This window comes from Symphalangus syndactylus, chromosome 19 (genome assembly GCF_028878055.3).
Source record: "Symphalangus syndactylus isolate Jambi chromosome 19, NHGRI_mSymSyn1-v2.1_pri, whole genome shotgun sequence".
Lineage (NCBI taxonomy): Eukaryota > Metazoa > Chordata > Mammalia > Primates > Hylobatidae > Symphalangus > Symphalangus syndactylus.
Genome location: NC_072434.2, coordinates 25,233,840 through 25,255,796, shown reverse-complemented (window position 1 = coordinate 25,255,796; position 21,957 = coordinate 25,233,840).

Here is a 21,957-nt window from a genome sequence, read left to right as displayed (position 1 = left end):
AGGCCTCTAAGAGCAATGTCTCTAAGACGAATATAAAACGGATTGAGTATAGCTGATATTTACGAACATGTTTAGAGGAGAATTAGTTCCAATATTGAAATGAGATAATTGGTATAAAAGCTAAGGAAATAAAAATATGAGGCAACAGTCTGCATCAAGTAAAAAAAGTATATGAAATAAAATATAGAGTAAACTATGACTCAGCCATGAATATTATACTGTGATTATATTGCATGTTGATTTATCTAAAAATGTCACTATCACTACATAAAGAAGGTGAAATGAGGGGAAGCTGAGATAGAGACAGAGGATAGAGAAGTGCTGTGCAAAATAGAAAAATCCTCATCTACCATAGCAGAAAGTCAGTGGGTAATGCCCCATATTGAATTTCCCAAAAGCAGACTCTGAGACGGAGATCGACATGCCGACATGCTAGAAGTTTATTGGGGGAATGTTCTTTGGAAGGAGAAAAAAAGCAGAATTGGGCAGAAGGAGCAGCTGGGCTGTAGTAGAGTCTCAAAGAAGGCCTCTGCTAATTCTACAGGAAACTGTGATGCTGGATAGTTCCACAAAGTTGTTTGGCCCAAGTTGGGGCAAGGGGACTAGTCATTTATGCTCCTGTATATATAACTTCACTGAAAGTAGGCCTCCCTGGTAAGAGGTTGTGGGGGCGGAGGGGGCAAAGGCATTTCTCTTCAGATGCAGACGCCTGAAAACTTAGGGTTGTCTGACAGAAGCACTCACAGCAGCTAGGGGGGTAAGTCTTTTTATTCCTAAAGGTGCAGCTCATCACAGCATCCTCAATCAGTATATCAAAAAAGCTAAAATCCAGAAGTTGCAGACTAGGCATACTTTTTAAAATTACAGAAATATATAAAATAAAAGAACTAAAAAAAATGAAGGTGCTAAATGGAATGGGAAGAGAGAGTGGGGATGAATGGGGCAGGTACTGACTGCTGTTTTTCATTGTGAGGCTAGTACCATAGGACTTTAAAAGCTTGAAGGTCAGAGCTTTGGCCTTTTTTTTCTCTTTCTTTTTTTTTTTTTAATTTTTAAGTGTAGCTAAGGAAGTAGCCATTGAGATGAATATCACTATAATGATCATGGCCCTTAATCCTATTAGAACTAGAGGTCACAGTGTAGAAAGGGATAGTGGTAGAGTTTGGGAAAGGAGGAACATAAATAACTTAAAGCATTCTGCATAATAATGTGGAAGGTTAACTCCATTGAACATGAGCAATTTAAACATTTTGCATAGTAATGTAAAAGCTAACTGTGGAAGGCAGGGGTAGATAGCCTTGCAAAGAAGAAGTTAGGAAAGTGATTATCTTTCTCCTTAAGGGTCTAAAAAGTGTATACTCTTAGAACTAACATCTGTCTTGATTCAGAGATTACTATTTGGCAGGCGCTGCACTCAGCCTCATGAGATAAAGGCAAAAGGTATTTCAAATGCACTTCTCCACTTTGGCTTTTTGATGAGATTTGGAGGGCCAAAGCCTATCCCAGACTGGTCTGCTGAAGTTATTAAAACTGAATACCAGCTGGGCTCGGTGGCTCAGGCCTGTAATCCCAGCACTTTGGGAGGCTGAGGCGGGTGGATCACTTGAGGTCAGGAGTTCAAGACCAGCCTGGCCAACATGGCGAAACCCCGTCTCTACTAAAAATACAAAAATTAGTCGGGCATGGTAGCGCATGCCTGTAATCCCAGCTAGTCAGGAAGCAGAGGCAGGAGAATCGCTTGAACTCGGGAGGCAAAAGTTGCAGTGAGCTGAGATCGCACTGCTGCACTCCAGCCTGGGCTACAAAGCAAGACTCCATCTCAAAAAACAACAACAACAACAAAAAACCCTGAATACCCAGGTTTAGGGATATTAACTATAAGACAAAAGAGGCTGGATCCTGGGATAATAAACTCTGGTAAGTATGCAGTTATGAATTCTCCAGAGACAAGTAAAAATTTTGCACAGAATTTAAAGGAAACAAACCCCCTGGAGGGGGACAGGGACATAAAACACAAGTTAGAAACTGAGATCATCTTCAGGATAATTCTAGGTAAACTCATCAACTTCTTTGGTGTTAGAACATGAGAAATAGTGTTTGAACTTTTGTGTCCCTTAAGCATGGGAAAGTTATAGCTAAGGAATCTTTTGTCTATTTATTTTATTTGGTTATTTTTTCCTTCAAACCTTGATGTCCCAGTAACGTAAGGAATCGTTTTACATTGTTTCCTTCCTCTGCTGTTATTCCTTTTATTTTCCCTAATCTTCAGTAAAATTAAACATGTCTACCCTGTTGTCAGGAATCTCCTTCTAGAATGTATGGCCCTTCTGTGGTCTTTGCCATCACTTCAGAGTCTGCCATGACCCTGAGGGATACTGTGTAGTCTGCCCATCCAGCAAGGCCTCCACAATACCCAGCGGTCTTCCAAATTTAGACAATTCTTATGCTTGTTCATTCTGGTGTAGCAGCAGATGATGGGATAGGAAACCAACAGAATGGCCCTGTGCCTCTGTATCTCTCATCCATACCCAATTTGAGCTCCTTGGCTCCAAAACATGTTTGGAGTTACTCTCCTGAGGGAATTTGGGCATAGCCAGTAATCTCTAAATTGAGTTATCAGTTGGGGGTCTCAAACAGGAAGCAGATGGCACTCTCAAATTGGGATCAAATTCAAGGAGGGTTAATTTACAGAGGGACTAATTGAGAAGGTGTGGCAGTGTTGGAAAGCCACAAAATAACTTGGGCTAACAACAGCAGAACTATCCTACCTCTAGGGCCAAAAGGCTGAAGGCAGAGATTATCAAAACCCAGGAGAGAAAATTAGATTGAGCAGAGCAGTGACCTTTAGAAGAGGGACATGGCCAGCTCAAGGGAGCTCCTCAGGAGAAAAGGCAGGGTTATTGATACCCTGTCCTCATTCTCTTGCTTCCTGCCAGGGATTCCCAGTGATTAAACCCTACTGCTAGTCAGAGGGCAGAGGCTCCTATTGATTTAATCCATTAAAGTTTAGCCTCACAGAGTAAGAAGCAAGGTGAAGGGTGATGAGTGGTAACAAGGGGCAAATGGAAGATACCCAGCACACCATAAAACCATTCAGATTCTGATAATTGACCGAAGTTATTAATAGCTCAAATTATGAATGATAACATGTTTTAATACAGAATTTCTCAAACGAAGGTTAAAGAACACACATGTGTTCCCACATGTAAATGCTTTCCAAGAGGTATACAGGCAGGGATAATTGTAAAAGTATCAATTTCCAGATGTTCAACTTTCATATGTGTACATTTTTAAAATGTTCAGCTTGAAAATGAGCCTCTCATTTTGCAATGGCAAGTTCTATATTTTACTTATCCAAAATCTTAAAAAAAGATATTTTACAAGGATATATAAAACTCCTTGGGCTCCAAATAAAGGGAGAGCATTTCTTAATGAGAAAGCCCCATAAATCTCTGGAGCTTCCTGCCTCTTCCATTCTCACATTTATTTCTGTAAATGTGAAGCCTGTTAAAAACAGGGTATTTTGGACCATATTGGGTTATCATTAATTTAAATATATGAAAGAATGGATTGTTAAAGTGGTAACAAGTTTTGTTATATGATTTTGCCTCTTCCTGTGTTTAAAATGAAAAATAATGGCCATTCTAACTGGTGTGAGATGGTATCTCACTGTGGTTTTGATTTGCATTTCTCTGATGGCCAGTGATGAGGAGCATTTCTTCATGTGTTTTTTGGCTGCATAAATGTCTTCTTTTGAGAAGTGTCTGTTCATGTCCTCTGCCCACTTTTTGATGGGGTTGTTTGTTTTTTTCTTGTAAATTTGTTTGAGTTCATTGTAGATTCTGGATATTAGCCCTTTGTCAGATGAGTAGGTTGCAAAAATTTTCTCCCATTGTGTAGGTTGCCTGTTCACTCTGATGATAGTTTCTTTTGCTGTGCAGAAGCTCTTTAGTTTAATGAGATCCCATTTGTCGATTTTGGCTTTTGTTGCCATTGCTTAAAAAATCAGGAAACAACAGGTGCTGGAGAGGATGTGGAGAAATAGGAACACTTTTACACTGTTGGTGGGACTGTAAACTAGTTCAACCATTGTGGAAGTCAGTGTGGCGATTCCTCAGGGATCTCGAACTAGAAATACCATTTGACCCAGCCATCCCATTACTGGGTATATACCCAAAGGACTATAAATCATGCTGCTATAAAGACACATGCACACGTATGTTTATTGCGGCACTATTCACAATAGCAAAGAGTTGGAACCAACCCAAATGTCCAACAACGATAGACTGGATTAAGAAAATGTGGCACATATACACCATGGAATACTATGCAGCCATGAAAAATGATGAGTTCGTGTCCTTTGTAGGGACATGGATGAAACTGGAAAACATCATTCTCAGTAAACTATCGCAAGGACAAAAAACCAAACACCGCATGTTCTCACTCATAGGTGGGAATTGAACAATGAGAACTCATGGACACAGGAAGGGGAACATCACACTCCGGGGACTGTTGTGGGGTGGGGGGAGGGGTGAGGGACAGCATTAGGAGATACACCTAATGCTAAATGACGAGTTAATGGGTGCAGAAAATCAACATGGCACATGGATACATATGTAACAAAACTGCACATTGTGCACATGTACCCTAAAACCCTAAAGTATAATAAAAAAAAAAGAAAAAAAAAAAAAAAAAAAAATGAAAAATAATTCTTTTTGGCCATTATCAACATTCATCCATATTACATAGTTACTTGAAAATTACAGTTACAATGTCATTAGTTAAAAAGTCAGGTACTTTTGGACAGTTGAAGAACTGTAGGTTCATGATAACTCTTTTAAATATAACAGAAATACTTCTTGTGTTAAGAAAACTTATCCACATTATGAAAATAAGGCAAAATGATAATTATGTGCCTTTTAAAGTCATTCTGAAACACTGCCTTGTCTTACAGACCAACCTAAAGAATGCCTAATTCTCTCAGGGAATGTACCTTCATAATTTTTTTTAAATGTTTATCTTTTTGTAAAAGAGACAGTAGTCTCACTATGTTGCCCAACCTGGTCTTGAACTCCTGGCCTTGAGTGATCCTCTGGCCTTGACCTCCCAAAATGTTGGAATTACAGGCATGAACCACCATACCCAGCCATGAATGCACATTTGACTTGCAACTTACTAATGTTTATGGCTCAAATTAGGTAAAGTTAAATGTTAACCTGTAGAACATTGATACAAATAACTTTTGTTTAGCAGAAATGAAAATAACTTGTTGGTCCAGGCGCAGTGGCTCATGCCTGTAAACCCAGCACTTTGAGAGGTAGAAGCCAACAGATCACTTGAGGTCAGGAGTTCGAAACCAGCCTGGTCAACATGGTGAAACCCCATCTCTACTAAAAATAAAAAAATTAGCTGGGTGTGGTGGTGCACACCTGTAATCCCAGCTACTTAGGAAGCTGAGGTGGGAGAATCGCTTAAACCTGGGAGGTGGAGGTTGCAGTGAGCTGTGATCGCACCACTACACTCCAGCCTGGGTAACAGAGTAAGATTCCGTCTCAAAAAAAAGAAAATAACTTGTTCCAGGCAGAATGATAACACCCAAACTACAGTTGTATTGTCTGCAGATCATTTAGTCAACTTTACACTGAAATTCTGCATTCTTATGCTAGCGTTATTTTTCTTGCATTGACTATATATTCTCCAGTCTATCCTATATTCCTTTAAACCAGGTTGCCCATATTCTGGTTCCTTCATTATTAAAATAAATACATGTTTAATGTGTGGTCACTACTTGAAATATTGGACTATCAAAAATGCCAAGATACATTAGATAAAACAGAAAAATAAATATTTTATCATGGTATGTTATTCAATTGGGTAATAAAGCCTTCTTTACAAATTATATTATGAAATATTTATTTTCTTTACAGTCAATTCTCATCTTATAAAATGTTTATTATCTCCTTTGTCATATTAACAGAAAAATAAAATCTTATGATAGCTGCTGGACCAGTAAGTTTTAACAGTGTATATATTTTCTCTTCCATGAAATACATAAGAAATGTTTGATTATAATATTCAGATAAAGTAATGGAGTTATTCTTGATTTTTATATCTAATTGTCATCTAATGATTCCAAAAATTCAAACATTGAAGTTTGATGTACTAGATACATGCATACCCACACACATTAACTGAAGGAAAGATAGACTTTATTTTCCTTTTCATAAATTAATAAAAAATTTTATCTATACTTCATATTATTAATTAAGTAAAGAGAAGGGACATTTTTATTTATTACTTTAGTAATCTACAAGATTGATAAATTACGTTTGTTTTTGTAGAGGCAGGTTCTTTCTATGTTGTCTAGTTCCAACCTCCTGGCCTCAAGCAATCCTTCTGCCTTGGCCTCCCAAAGTACTGGAATTATAAGCACAAGCCACCATGCCCAGCCAATAAATAATGTTAAATACACATTTTAATCTTGACTGCTTTAATAACTTATTTATTTATTTATTTATTTATTTATTTATTTATTTATTTATTTTGAGACGGAGTCTCACTCTGTCACCCTGGCTGGAGTGCAGTGGCGCAATCTCGGCTCACCGCAACCTCCGCCTCCCGGGTTCAAGCAATTCTCCTGCCTCAGACTCCCAAGTAGCTGGGATTATAGGCACCCGCCACCATGCCCGGCTAATTTTTGTACTTTTAATAGAGACAGGGTTTCACCATGTTGGCCAGGCTGATCTCGAACGCCTGACCTTGTGAGCTGCCCACCTCGGCCTCCCAAAGTGCTGGGATTACAAGCGTGAGCCACCGTGCCCAGCCAATAACATACTTTTAAAGCATGTTTGGCAATATATTCTTGAGAGTTTTTTTTGAAGTGCATTGAAATTCATACTACACATTTACTTGAAAAATATAGGTAGACACTTTACAACATATTTGGCTATAAGATCTGGCTTTGGGAGGCAAAGTATCAGAGATGAGGTTAAAGGAAGATGACTCAATAGAAGCCTCCAGCAATCATTCCCTGCTGCAGGAACACCAAACTGAATGACTATCCACACCAAAAAGCACCTTCATAAGAATCAAAAATCATGTGAGCAATCACAGTACCTGGTTTTAACATCAATATTAAGGAAAGACACTGAAGAGGGTAGGAAAGACAGTCTTGAATTGTCTACACCACCTCTCCCCCCATCCTCCAGCAGTGGCTGCATGGCACAAAGAGAATCTGTGCTTTGGGGGGATGGAGAGCATAGTGATTGTGGGACTTTACATTGGAACTCAGTGCTACCCTGTCACAGCAGAAAGCATCGTAGGGCGGAATTTAGCTAGAGCCTGTGGAGGGGGCATTTAGACCAGCCCTAGCCAGAGGTGATTCGACAATCCCAGCCATCAAAACCTAGGTTCCAGCAAGTCCTGCCACCATGAAGGAAAGTGCTCTGGGCAAGTCCTGGTGCTGTGCTGGGCTCACAGCCAGTGGACCTGGGGGACACGTGACCTAGCCTGGGCGGCTAAAGGAGTACTTGCATGACCCCTCTTCCAAGTCCAGGCAATACAGGTCACAGCTCCAGGGAAGAGTCCTTCCTTCTGTTGAGGAGAGCAAAGGGGAGAGGAAAGAGAACTTTCTCTTGCAACTTGGAGACCAGCTCAGCCATAGTGGAACAGGGCACCAGGCAGAGTCCTGAGGCCCCCATTCCAGGACTTAGCTCCTGGTGACATTTCTAGACACACCCACAGCCAGTAGGGAAACCTCTGCCTTGAAGGGAAGGACTCAGTCCTAGCAGGATTCACCACCTGCTGAATAAAGAGCCCCAGGGCCCTGAATAATCGTGAGTGGTGGCCAGGCAGTACTCACCGTGGGCCTTGAGTGAAACTCAGAGCAGTGCTTGATTTAGGTGTGACCCATGATGTTTCCACTTACTGTGGCTGCAGGAGAGCCTCCTTTTGCTTGAGGAAAGGAGAGGGAAGAATAAAGGAGACTTTGTCTTTCAGCTTGGCCACAGTGAAGTAGAGCACCAAGCTAGCTCCTGGGGTTGCCAATTGCAGGCGTTGGCTCCTGGATGGCATTTCTGGACCTGCCCTGGGCCAGAGGGGTACCCACTGCTCTGAAGGGAGAGACCCAGGCCTGACAGCATGCACCACAGCTGACTGAAGAGCCCTTGGGCCTTGAGTGAACATCAGTGGTAGCCAGACAGTACTTGTTGTGGGCCTAAGGCAGTGGTGCCCCTGAGGAGAGACTCCTCTGCTTGAGGAAAGGGAAGAGAAGAGTAGCAAGGACTGTGCCTTGAGGCTTGGGTGCCAGCTCAGCTGTACTAGAATAGAGCACCAGGTAGGTTCCTATGGTTCTGAACTGCGGCCCTGACACCCAGACAGTATCTCTGGATCTGCCTAGGGCCAGGGGAATCTCACCACCCTTAAGGGAAGAATAGAAGCCTGGCTGGATTCACTCCCTGCTCTTGGGCCTTGAATGAACATTAGTGGTAGCCAGGCAGTGGTCACTGTGTGCCTTGGGCAAAACCCAGTGCTTTGCTTGCTTTGAGTCTAACCTAGCACAGTCCCAGTGGTGGTAGCCACAGGGGGCTTGTATCACTTCTCCCTCAGCTCCAGGAAGCTCAGCCCAGAGAGAGACTCCATTTGTTTGGGGGAAAATAAGGGAAGAGAACAAGAGTCTCTGCTTGGTTATCAAGGAAATTCTCCCGGATTTTACCCAAGACTACCAAGGTGGTACCTCTGTAAGTCTGTAAGAGCCACAGCATGACTCAGCTTTGGGTGCCCCCTAATGCAGATATGGATGCAATGATTAAAGACTTAGATCACAACATCTAAGTCCCTTAGGATATCTGGAAAGCCCCTTCAAGAAGGACAGGTATAAACAAGCCCAGACTGTGAAGACTACAATAGATACCTAACTCTTTAATGCCCAGACACCAACAAACAAGCATCAGGACCATCAGCAAAACATGACCTCACCACACAAACTAAATAAAGGACAGTGGCCAATCCCAGAGAGACGGAGATATGTGACCTTTCAGACAGGTAATTCAAAATAGCTGTTTTGAGGAAGCCCAGTGAAATTAAAGATAAGAATGAATCCTATCAGATAAATTTAACAAAGAGATTAAAATAATTACAAAGAATCAAGCAGAAATTATGGAGCTGAAAAATGCAATTTACATACTGAAGAAGTTCGAAGAGTATCTTAGCAGAATTGATCAAGCAGAAGAAAGAATTAGTGAGTCTGAATACAGGCTATTTGAAAATACAGTCAGAGGAAACAAAAGAAAAAAAATAACAAAGAATGAAGCACACCTACAATATCCAGAAAATAGTCTCAAAAGGGCAGATCTATGAGTTCTTGTCCTTAAAGATGAGGTAGAAAGAGAGATCAGGGTAGAAAATTTATTCATAGGGATAATAGAGAACTTCATAAACCTAGAGAAAGATATCGATATTCAAGTACAAGAAGGTTATGGAAAACCAAATTTAATAAAGAAAATGTGGTACGTATACACAATGGGACACTATTCAGCCACAAAGAAGAATGAGGTCCTGTAATTTGCAACAACATGGATGGAACTGGAGGACATTAAGTGAAATAAGCCAGGCACAGAAGGACGAACTTCATATCTTCTCATTTATTTGTGGTAGCTAAAAATTAAAACAATTGAACTCATGAGACAGAGAGTAGAATGATAGTTACCAGAGGCTGAGTAGGGTAGTATGGGGTAGGGGGAGTGAGAATGGTTAATGGGTACAAAAATATAGTTAGATAGAATGAATAAGATCTAGCATGTGATAGCACAACAGGGTGACTGCAGTCAACAATAATGTATTGTACATTTAAAAATAACTAAGAGAATATCATTGGATTGTTTGTAACACAAAGAAAGATAAATGCTTGAGGTGATAGATACCCCATTTACCCTGATGTGATTATTATGAATTACATGCGTGTATCAAAATATCTCATGTACCCCATAAATATATACACCTAGTATGTACCCACAAAAAAAGATCTGGCTTTGCCAGTTAGGTTACATAAAAGCACTTTTTGTAAACTGAATAAGACAAATATGCAGCTGTAGTGTTTTGTAATAAGATACATTTTATTATATTAAAGAAAACAAAAAACCCAAAAGTTTCATGAGATTAAACATTTCTATTTTCCGAAACTTTTCTTAATATATAAAAATAAACAGTATGTCCCTAAGTGAAAGGGTAACTAGTACAATTAACAGGTATCTACTTCTTGGTAACAACTATTTGGTGTATATTCCAAAAATAGAAAAATGACTCTAATAACTAGTAATAAATCACCTTATACATAAGATGTTTTCCAGTTCATTGCTCTTAAAAAGGCAAAATTGAAAAAATAAGATCCAATACAATTGTTAGCTGATATATTATTAAAATAATTTTATTTTTAAATTAACAAATAAAAATTGTATATATTTATGGTATACAACATGATGTTTGAAATATGAACACATTGTAGAATGGCCTAATGAAGCTATTATAATTCGTATATGCATTGCCTCATGTACTTTCTTTTGTGGTAAGAACACTTGAAATCTCTTAGCAGCTTTCGAATATACAATATATTTATAAAATAATTTTAAATGATAGATCAGTTTTTGATTTTTGATGTATAACTTGAAAGACAGTCAAATAATTGAGTGACACTGCTACAACAAAACTTCTTTTCCCACCTATGTATTTGCGTGGGCAATTAATATTTCAGCACTTCCATCTATAAAAACTGTTCAGGCTGAAACTATGACAAATTCAGGTTTAATTTTGTTTCATATTAGCAAAAAGTCATATTTATCCACAGAGACATATGCTATCCTTAAAGTCTATTAATTTTGTTAAAAGTTGCATTTCCATTAAAAATTTACTCATTTAACAGCATATTTATTTTTAAACTTAAAGAATTAAAACATTCACATTTAAATATTAATATTACCATTCATAGCAAGTATTTATATTACATTTTAATCCTTTTGTACTAATCAAAATTCAGTCCAGAAAAAAAGTTTAACACTATGTCTAATACATGCAGCAGTTAAAATAAAATTTTAATATCAAATAAATATTTGAAAATATTCATATTTCATGTTGAAAATATGAATTTACACACATTTTTGTGAACAGAAGTATAATAGAGTGTTCAATAAAGACTAAAGCATAAAAAATATTACATTGTGATAAAATGTAAATATGAATTTAAGGCAAAAAAGGGAAGAAGTTAAATTTCCATATGTGGAAGTAAAGCTTGTTCATATGTTTGTTAATTAGATGAAAGTAGGGATCAAATTGTCAAATATTTGTATTCCAATTAATACATTTATGAAAGTGAAGTAAACAGGTTTTTCTGGTGGTTGTTGTTGGTCGTGCTATGTTGCCCAGGCTGGTCTCAAACTCCTGGGCTCAAGAGACTTTATTAAAATTAAGAAATATTTTTATTAAAAGAGATTAAAAAGTCAAGGTACAGATTGGAGAAAAGTATATATGTGTGTGTATATTCTCTGATACACAGATATTTGACATAGCTATATCTGGTCTATATAAAAAAATATGGCTAACGGGCTGAGTGCAGTGGCTCATGCCTATAATCCCAGCACTTTGGGAGGCCAGGTGGGTGGATCATCTGAGGTCAAGAGTTCAAGACCAGGCTGGGGAACATTGTGAAACCCCTTCTCTACTAAAAACACAAAAATTAGCCAGGCGTGGTGGCGGCCGCCTGTAATCTCAGCCACTCGGGGGGCTGAGGCACAAGAATCACTTGAACCTGAGAGGTAGAGGTTGCAGTGAGCCAAGATTGTGCCATTAAACTCCAGCCATGGCAACAGAGTGAGACTCTGTCTCAAAAAAAAAAAAAAAAAAAAGCTAACATATATATACATATATGTCTTCACCTGACATATATACAATTAAACCCAACATATATATTTTGGTATCTTACAAATGGCTCATATTCAAAATGTTTCAAAATCTCCTACTAACCAATAAAAAAGCAACTCAATAAAATGGGCAAAAGACTTGGTCACTTTGTAAAAGAAGATATCCAAATGAATAATAAGCACATTAAAAAACTGCTCAAGATTGCTAGTCATCAGGGAAATGTAAATTAAAACCAAAGAAATCTTACAGTATATTTTTCATAAGACTAAAATTATAAAAAGATTGATAATACCAACTATTGGCAAGGATTTGGAACAGCTGGAACTCCTATACATTTTGAGTGGGAATGTAACATGATACAACCACCTGGAAAAAGTCTTTGGCAGTATCTATGGCAATGTGACATGTACAATACCCTACAACATGAAAAATTCCACTTCTAGGTGTACACCCAAGAGAAAGAAGTATACATATCCACCAAAAGACATGTCCGAGAATGTTCATAGCAACTCCATATATAAGAGCCAAAACCTGAAAACAACTCAAATGTCTATCCATAGGAACTTATATAAATAAATTTGAATATATTCATATAATAGAATACTACTCAGCAATATAAAGAATGTAGCTTTTCTATATGCAACAACATGAATGATTCTCACTGAAATAATATTGAGCAAAAGGAGGTAGTCACAAGAGTATATTCTGTATGATTCTATTCATACAAAGCTGAAAAATAGGGAAATTTAATCTATAATGATAGAAGTACTAATAGACATTGTCTGTAGAGAGAGTATTCACTGGGAGGAGGAATGAGGGAAGCTTTTTAAGTGATGGAAATGTTCTAATCTAGATCTAAGTGGTGGTTACTTGGTATATATATATATGTGAGAATTTATTGAACTGTTTTCTTAATATTCATATACTTTACAGTATATAAGTAATGCCTCAGTTAAAAGGTTAAAAGAAGATTATCAAGTATAAATTCTTGTTTTCCTCTTTTCTGTCACAAAGTTAACATTTTCCACATTCCCAAATTACCATACAGAGGTACACTATTTAAGATGACAGAAGATCTCAGTTTATAATGGCAGATGTATTCTAAAAGTCATAGCCTCTTAAAGATAGAAAAGGCCTAATATAAAAGGATGATATCATAAAAGTATAATGGTATATAAATCAGTGAAGAGGAAATCTTGGCCCATCATACATACACAGTGGTACCTAACAATTGTACATTCACAGGTTTAGCAATAAGTCATTCAAAATGAAAGGATGAGGTACACTGTGGAGGAAAGATGATGGAGAAATCCAGAGCAGCCAGTTAGGGTTCAAAGAGGAGTCTATTTTTGGAACGGTTCCTTAATGAGTAGGCTCACCCCAGTCTGTGGGGAGAGGCCAGTGAATTGCAGAGTATTAACATCCTTTCTATTCTCATTCTGGATTGGAATTCTTAGAATGATCATATGGGACACATGAACAATTGCAGCTATAGGCTGAGGCCATTTCTGCAATCCCCAGCCGAATTGCCCAGACTTTGAAGAGAATGAGGATCTACGACTTCCTAGGCCAACGTTACTTCTAAGCAACAATAAAGATGACTGGACCAGGCAAAATATATTCATATTCAATCACAGGATTTATTATCTACACTTAGCCAAAGTCTCCAACATCCCACAGGCACTTGAGCATGCAGGCTTTATTTTACCTTTTTAACCTATAACTTCACTTCTTTTCTTCACGATTTAATCTTTTTTCTGTAGCACCACCACATCCCAGACTAACCCCCCTTAGACATGTGTTACTCAGTTATAATTACTATTTGCTTAATTTGCATGCATCTTCTTTCATTTTAATGTCTTTAGCATGGGGAAGAGGCTTCTGCAAAGGCAACTAGGAATGCAGTATTTTTCATTCAACCTTTACTAAAACCCTGAATCTACTTGGGTACTTGGCTCATCTTATCTCTGTGGTTCAAAGAAAGTAAATATTCCAGAGTTTCTTTTCCTGGTGTTGTCTGTTTCTCTCCCAGCCTTGGTGACCTACTTATACTACCCTGAATTCATACATTTTCTTTCTAGTCACTAACCCTGATACAATATCCTCTCCTTCCGACCAAGACTACCAGTTCAACAAAGGGCATCTGCAGCAGGCTATCTCAGGGCTAAGAACTCTAACTAGTGCACAGCAATGAATTGCACAGTTCACTTCTGACCAGCCCTTAATGAGACAAGACTGCAAACCCAGGATGGGGAGAAACAGGAAGAGATTAAAAAATATTATTCACCAATTATGTAAGAATCATATGTTAAATGTGTGAGTTACTTTCTATGAATCCTTTTACAAAACAAAATTTTATACACACACACATACATATATACACATACATACGTATATACTTATATACACACATACATATACACATACATACATAGGTATAATCACTCTCTAATTTGTCTCTTTTACATGATGTTTTCCAACTTTATGACTCATCTATACAGCTGATACATTATGCCTAGAACTGCCAATACTATAGTGGCCAACTTTCTACTTTAAGACAGGGTTAAAGTATTTCCCCTCTAATCTGTACCAAGAAAACCCCACGATATCTATAATTTTAAGAAATCTTGCCATTTGAGTCTTTGTTGCAACTTAGACATTGCCTCAGAGTCCCTAAAGAGGATCTGATTTCCCTGAGATTTATTTCAACACAAAACCCTAGAATCAGATAATCCCCACCCAGATGCTACCATGCTGCTGCCTTGGGGGTTGGGGTTTAGCTCTGGGGGCTGTGGCAATATTCTAATTTCCAGAAATACATGTTGAGAACCAAAAATTTCCTGGACTTACCATTAATTATCATGCTTTTCTTTATATCGAGTCCTTATCCATGTGTTAATTATTCCTTTGCTGGGTTAAAGAGGGGCTATGTTCTAGTGAAGAAGAAAAGGTGCGAGAACATAGATGAAAACATTTAGGGAGATCAGGTGAAGATAGAGTTTAAAGAATATTAATAGGTTCTGTGTTTATTTTTCTTGTCTTTTCCGGCTGATCGAATTAATTTTGTCCAAACTTAGATCAAAAACAAGTTTAATTAAGATAGAGTTCAAAGAAGTTAATAATACAGTGATTTTTTACAATCTAAAATTCTCTGTGTTCTGTGCCCACCAATTCATTTACTAAACCATATTTTAGAAATATAACTAAATGAGGCCCAATAATTATTGTTTTCCTAAATTTCAGCACAAAAAGTTGCTCTTCTGTATCTGATGTTGAGAGTGGCAAACTTTTGCCACTTCCAAGAAAGTGTGGTCTTGGAATATAAACTGAACTATAGAGAGCTTTAAAAAATGACAGGTGCCAAAACAAAGTAGAGAAAAATGAGTACGTGGGAAAATAAAGCTATGGAAGAAAAGCTAAAAAATACATACGGTATCACTAAAATAAATGTAATATTTTCAAAGTAGCTTTCAAAAGTATTTAGTTGAAATAGCCAGGCGTGGTGGCTCACACCTGTAATCCCAGGTACTTGGGAGGCTGAGGTAGAAGAATTGCTTGAATCCGGGAGGTGGAGGCTGCAGTGAGCTGAGATCATGCCATTGCACTCCAGCCTGAGTGACAGAGTGAGACTCCATCTCAAAAAATACACAATAAATAAATAAATAAAAGTACTTGGTTGAAATTAACCTATGTTTATTCAATATTATGCTGTAGAATTTAACATACAAAAGATGAGTTATCATTAGTGTTAAAATGAAACTATATTAAAGTGAAATAGGGATATCATTAAGAAATAAACATTTAAGTAGAGCTTAAAATAGCTGATTATTAAAGGATCACATTTGATATTGCCTTATTTCCTATGGCTGCTGTAACAAATTACCACAAACTCAGTGGCTTAAAACAATGCAAATGTATTCTCTCATAGTTCTGGAGGTGAGAAATCTGAAATGGTTTATGGGGCCAAAATCAAGATTGGCAAGGCTGTGTGTCTTCTGGAGGCTCTTGGGGGAGATTAGGTTCCCTTGCTGATGACCCTTATAGGAAGAATCTGTTCCCTTTCTCTTCCAGCTTCTAGAGATCACCTGTGTTCTTCGGCTCGTGGCCCCTTTCTCTGTCATCAAAGCCAGTGGTGTAGAATCTTCAAATCTCTTTCTCTCTCTCTCTCTGACCTCTGCTTTTCTGTCATTGTATCTCCTTCTCCATCCCTGATCTTCCTGCCGCCTATTAAAAGGACTCTTTAAGTTATATTATCCCCACCTGGCTAATCCAGGATATCCTCCCCTTTTCAAGGCAATTTAATAGTATCTTCAAAGACTCTTTTGCCATGCAAGGTAACATTTTCACAAATTCCAGGGGTTAGGAAGTGGACACCTATGAGAAGATGGGAGAGACATTATTCTGCCCACCACAGGTATATTCATATTCTTAAATGAAATACAGTATACTATGTTTTTATTAAACACTGCACATTTGAAAAACATTTAATTTTAGCTTTGTTGGACAATCAATAGAATTCCAACATAGTTTTAAAAACAGATTATACCGTAAAATTACACATGCTCTATGACACAACCATTCTATTCCTAGATATACAGCCAACACATCATGTATGTTATGTTCATCAAAATCATGTACTCCAATCTTTAGAGCAGCATTGTCCAAATATCTGCAAACTAGAAACTATCTGAATTCCCACCAACAATTGAACAAATAAATAAGTTGTGGCATATTCATGTATGGGAATATTATGTAGCAATGAAAAAAATACCTAAATCTACACAAAATTATGAATGAATCTCAGAAACATAAGGTTGAGTAAAATAATCCAAACATAAGAAATTAAATAGTTCAAAAACAGGCAAATTAGTCAGAAGGGTGATTACCCTTGGTAGGAGGTAGTGACTAAAAGAAGGCATGGCAGAAACTACTGAAGTTCTGATAACATCCTATTTCTTAATCTGGATGAAGGCAAACTGAATGTGTTCATTTTGGAAAAGTTATAGAGATGCACACCTATGATTGATGCATTGTTCTGTAGCTGCATTTTATTTCAATAAAGAGTTTAATAATGTAAAAAGTATTGCTCTCATTTTTCTTTTCTTTTTTTTTTTTTTTGAGATGAAGTCTCTCTCTTGTCGCCCAGGCTGGAATGCAATGGTGCAATCTCGGCTCGCTGCAACCTCCTCCTCCTGGCTTCAAGTGATTCTCCTGCCTCAGCCTCCTGAGTAGCTGGGATTACAGGCGCCTGCCACCACACCAGGCTAATGTTTGTATTTTTAGTAGAGAGGGGGTTTCACCATTTTAGCCAGGCAGGTCTAGAACTCCTGACCTCAGGCAATCTGCCTGCCTCGGCCTCCTAAAGTGCTGGGATTATAGGCATGAGCCACCGTGCCCGGCTGCTCTCATTTTCTTAAAATATAAATAAATACGAATAGAGACTTCTTTCAAGTTGTAAAACTTAATGCCAAAACTTACTGCTAAGATTTTTTTAATGCTATTTTTATATGTTCAAGTTATATACATTGTACCAAGAAAGATAAGCAAGTTAACTCTTACAGATTCGTACTTGTCACAAATAAGGCTGCAATTGAAATACTATCTCATACATGGCATTTATGAAAAGTCTAAGAAATATCTGCTAATATTCAAAAATATTAGGAAATAAAATTGGAAAGCAAGGTCTCTTTTTCTGATGCAGATATTGACAATTGTAATATTTGTATTAGCAAAGTAGAACCAAGCAAACAGCTTTTATACAACTATATCCAAAAGGATTTGATTGAGTCTATTTATTGAACAAATAATTATTGACTTAAAAAAATCTACTAAGGCACTGTGCTAAGCACTGGGGATAAAATGAACAAGAAAGATGAGTCTTTGTCCTCACAAAATTTATATTACTGTGGGTGAAACCAAAAAGTACATGAACAAGTAACAACAAGGAAGTTATAATGAAAGGTTTCTATCGAGCCATGAAAAGACATACCTGCATCTTAAATGCATATTGCTAAGTGAAAGAAGCCAGTCTGAAAAGAATCTATACTATTTAATTTCATTTATATGACATTCTGGAAACAGCACAATTACAGGGATGGTAAATAGATCAGTGGTTGCCAGAGGCTCAAGGGAGAGGCTTCTGTAGGTGATGTGGTTTGGTTTTGTGTCACCACCCAAATCTCATCTCAAATTGTAATCCCCATGTGTGGAGGGAGGGACCTGGGCAGGGCAATCAGGCAAGAGAAAGAAATAAAGGGTATTCGAATAGGAAGACAGGAAGTGAAATTGTCTCTGTTTGCAGATGACATGATTGTACATTTAGAAAACCCCATCGTCTCAGCCCCAAATCTCCTCAAGCTGATAAGCAACTTCAGCAAAGTCTCAGGATACAAAATCAATGTGCAAAAATCACAAGCATTCCTATACACCAATAATAGCCAAACCATGAGTAAACTCCAATTCACAATTGCTACAAGGAGAATAAAACACCTAGGAATAGAACTTAGAAGGCATGTGAAGGACCTCTTCAAGGAGAACTACAAACCACTACTCAAGGAAATAAGAGAGGACACAAACAAATGGAAGAATGCTCCATGCTCATGGATAGGAAGGATCAATATCGTGAAAATGACCGTACTGCCCAAAGTAATTTATAGATTCAATGCTATCCCCATCAATCTACCATTGGCTTTCTTTATAGAATTAGAATAAACTGCTTTAAATTTCATATGGAATCAAAAAAGAGCCTACATAGCCAAGACAATCCTACACAAAAAGAACAAAGCTGGAGGCATCACACTACCTGACTTCAAACAATACCAGAAGTCTATAATAACCAAAACAGCATGGCACTGGTACCAAATCAGATATATAGACCAATGGAACAGAACAGAGGCCTCAGAAATAATGCCACACATCTACAACCATCTGATCTTTGACAAACCTGAGAAAAACAAGTAATGGGGAAAGGATTCCCTATTTCATAAATGGTCTTGGGAAAACTGGCTGGTGACATGCAGAAAACTGAAACTGGACCCCTTCCTTACACCTTATACAAAAAGTAACTCAAGATGGATTAAAGACTTAAATGTTAGACCTAAAACCATAAAAACCCTAGAAGAAAACCTACGCAATACCATTCAGGATATAGGCATGGGCAAAGACTTCATGACTAAAACACCAAAAACAATGGCAACAAATGCCAAAATTGACAAATGGTATTTAATTAAACTAAAGAGCTTCTGCACAGCAAAAGAAACTATCATTATAGTGAACAGGCAACCTACAAATTGGGAGAAAATTTTTGCAATCCATCCATCTGACAAAGGGCTAATATCCGGAATCTACAAAGAACGTAAACAAATTTACAAGAAAAAAAAAAAAACCCATCAAAATGTGGGCGAAGGATATGAACAGATACTTTTCAAAAGAAGACATTTACGTGGCCAACAAACATATGAAAAAAAACTCATCATCACTGGTCATCAGAGAAATGCAAATCAAAACCACATTGAGATACCATCTCACGCCAGTTAGAATGGCGATCATTAAAAAGTCAGGAAACAACAGATTCTGGAGAAAATGTGGAGAAATAGGAATGCTTTTACACTGTTGGTGGGAGTGTAAATTAGTTCAACCATTGTGGAAGACAGTGTGGCGATTCCTCAAGGATCTAGAACCAGAAATACCATTTGACCCAGCAATCCCAATACTGGGTATATACCCTAAAGGATTATAAACCATTCTACTATAAGGACACATGCACACGTATGTTTATTGCAGTGCTATTCACAATAGCAAAGGCTTGGAACCAACCCAAATGCCCATCAATAATAGAGTGGATTAAGAAAATGTGGCACATATACACCGTGGAATACTATGCAGCCATAAAAAAGGATGAGTTCATGTCTTTTGCAGGGACATGGATGAAGCTGGAAATCATCATTCTCAGTAAACTAACACAGGAACAGAAAACCAAACACTGCATGTTCTCACGCATAAGTGGGAGTTGAACAATGAGAACACATGGACACAGTGAGGGGAACATCACATACTGGGGCCTGTCAAGGGGTAGGGGAGTAGGGGAGGGATAGCATTAGGAGAAATACCTAATGTAGATGATGGGTTGATGGGTGCAGCAAACCACCATGGCATGTGTATAGCTATGTAACAAACCTGCATGTTCTGCAGATGTATCCCAGATCTTAAAGTATAACTTAAAAAAAATGAACTAGATATACTCTTAATAATTCCTGTCAATCAAACTGATGCCCAGTATTTAAAAATTGAGAATTCATATATTGGATCTTTTAAGATGTTCTCCTCTCCGCACACTAACCTTTTGTTAGGTCCATATAAATTAGTTGTATATTAGTGATGCCTGCCAGAAATTGAGACTAGTGAACTGAAATAACTCATCCATAGCCAACCAGGTATTCCCACAACCTAGTCCTGAGAGAGGTGTAGAATTCTAACTCATAAAATTTAAAGGCCCATGAAACTTGATTTTGATCCAGACTAGCGTGGATATCCAAAAACTACAATGGGTGGCTTTCCAAGGAGGAGAAGATTCTTGTCATCAGGTGGGTCTCAGAGTTACCATCCCATAGAAATCTGTCTTCATTGGTGCAAGAGCCAATCAATACTTGGAGGATCCTGAAATTACCATCTAAAACTGGGACGAGGGAAACTGAATTCTGGTCAAACTGAGAGAGTAAGAATAGTGGTTCACAGTGAGGCTACTAGACCAAAAGAGACCTGAATTTAAATCAGAAATAAGGAAAAGAGTTATTGAAATTTGACACATAAAATGGCCATTATATAGAGATGTTTAGGATCAATGCTTCCCCTGTTGCTCAGGGAGATAAAGTATATAGTGGTAATAATAATATTAAAAATAAAGACATATGATAGTAGCTAATATATATTGATCAATTATATAATAATAATCATAATCACTTATTGGGTGCTTTCTAAATGCCAGGTACTATTCTAAGTGTTTTGCTTAAATTAATTTAACCCCCCTAATCTATGGGGTAGATAGTATGTATTACTCCTATATTGCAGATGAGGAAACTGAGACATAAAGAATATAATCAACTTGCCTAAACTCAAATGGACAACAGTTAGCAGAGGTAGAATTCAAACTCAGGCATTTTGGCTCCCAAGTGTGCTTTTAACTAGTTTGTTGTGTGTTACTTCATTTAATCTTCACAGCAACCCTCTAGGTTAGTTACTATCATTAATCACATTTTCTAAATGAAGGAATTCAAACTTAGAAAGGTTAATTTTCTCAACATCATACAGCAGGATGCATAATCCAAAGAAAAGTCCTTTTGATGACAAAGCCCACACTCTTAACTATTACGTGTGGTACCTTCTATGGCACATTTGAGGAAGGACTTACAAATACACTGACAAGACCAGCTTTCATTAGCCCTGGGTGTTGGGCAAGGAGTAAACAGAGCCTATGGATGACGTCATCATGGGCTCTGAACAAAGCTAGGGTAGACAGGATTTGTGTCATTAGATAAGAATCTGAATGTTAAATTTTAATTTATCAGTCCTACAGCTTGTATTACTTATTTTGGCCCAATTTTCCAATCTGTAAAAATTTTAAAATCATGTTAGCTCGCTGCTCTGCCTATGCAGTAGCCATTCTTTAGTCCTTTACTTTCTTTATTTTTTTTTAATTTTTTTTTTTTTTGAGACGGAGTCTCGCTCTGTCGCCCAGGCTGGAGTGCAGTGGCGCGATCTCGGCTCACTGCAGGCTCCGCCTCCCGGGTTCACACCATTCTCCTGCCTCAGCCTCTCCGAGTAGCTGGGACTACAGGCGCCCGCCACCACGCCCGGCTAATTTTTTGTATTTTTAGTAGAGACGGGGTTTCACCGTGGTCTCGATCTCCTGACCTCGTGATCCGCCCGCCTCGGCCTCCCAAAGTGCTGGGATTACAAGCGTGAGCCACCGCGCCCAGCCCAGTCCTTTACTTTCTTAATAAACTTGCTTTCACTTAAAAAAATCATGTTATCCCTTCCAAAGTTTGATCT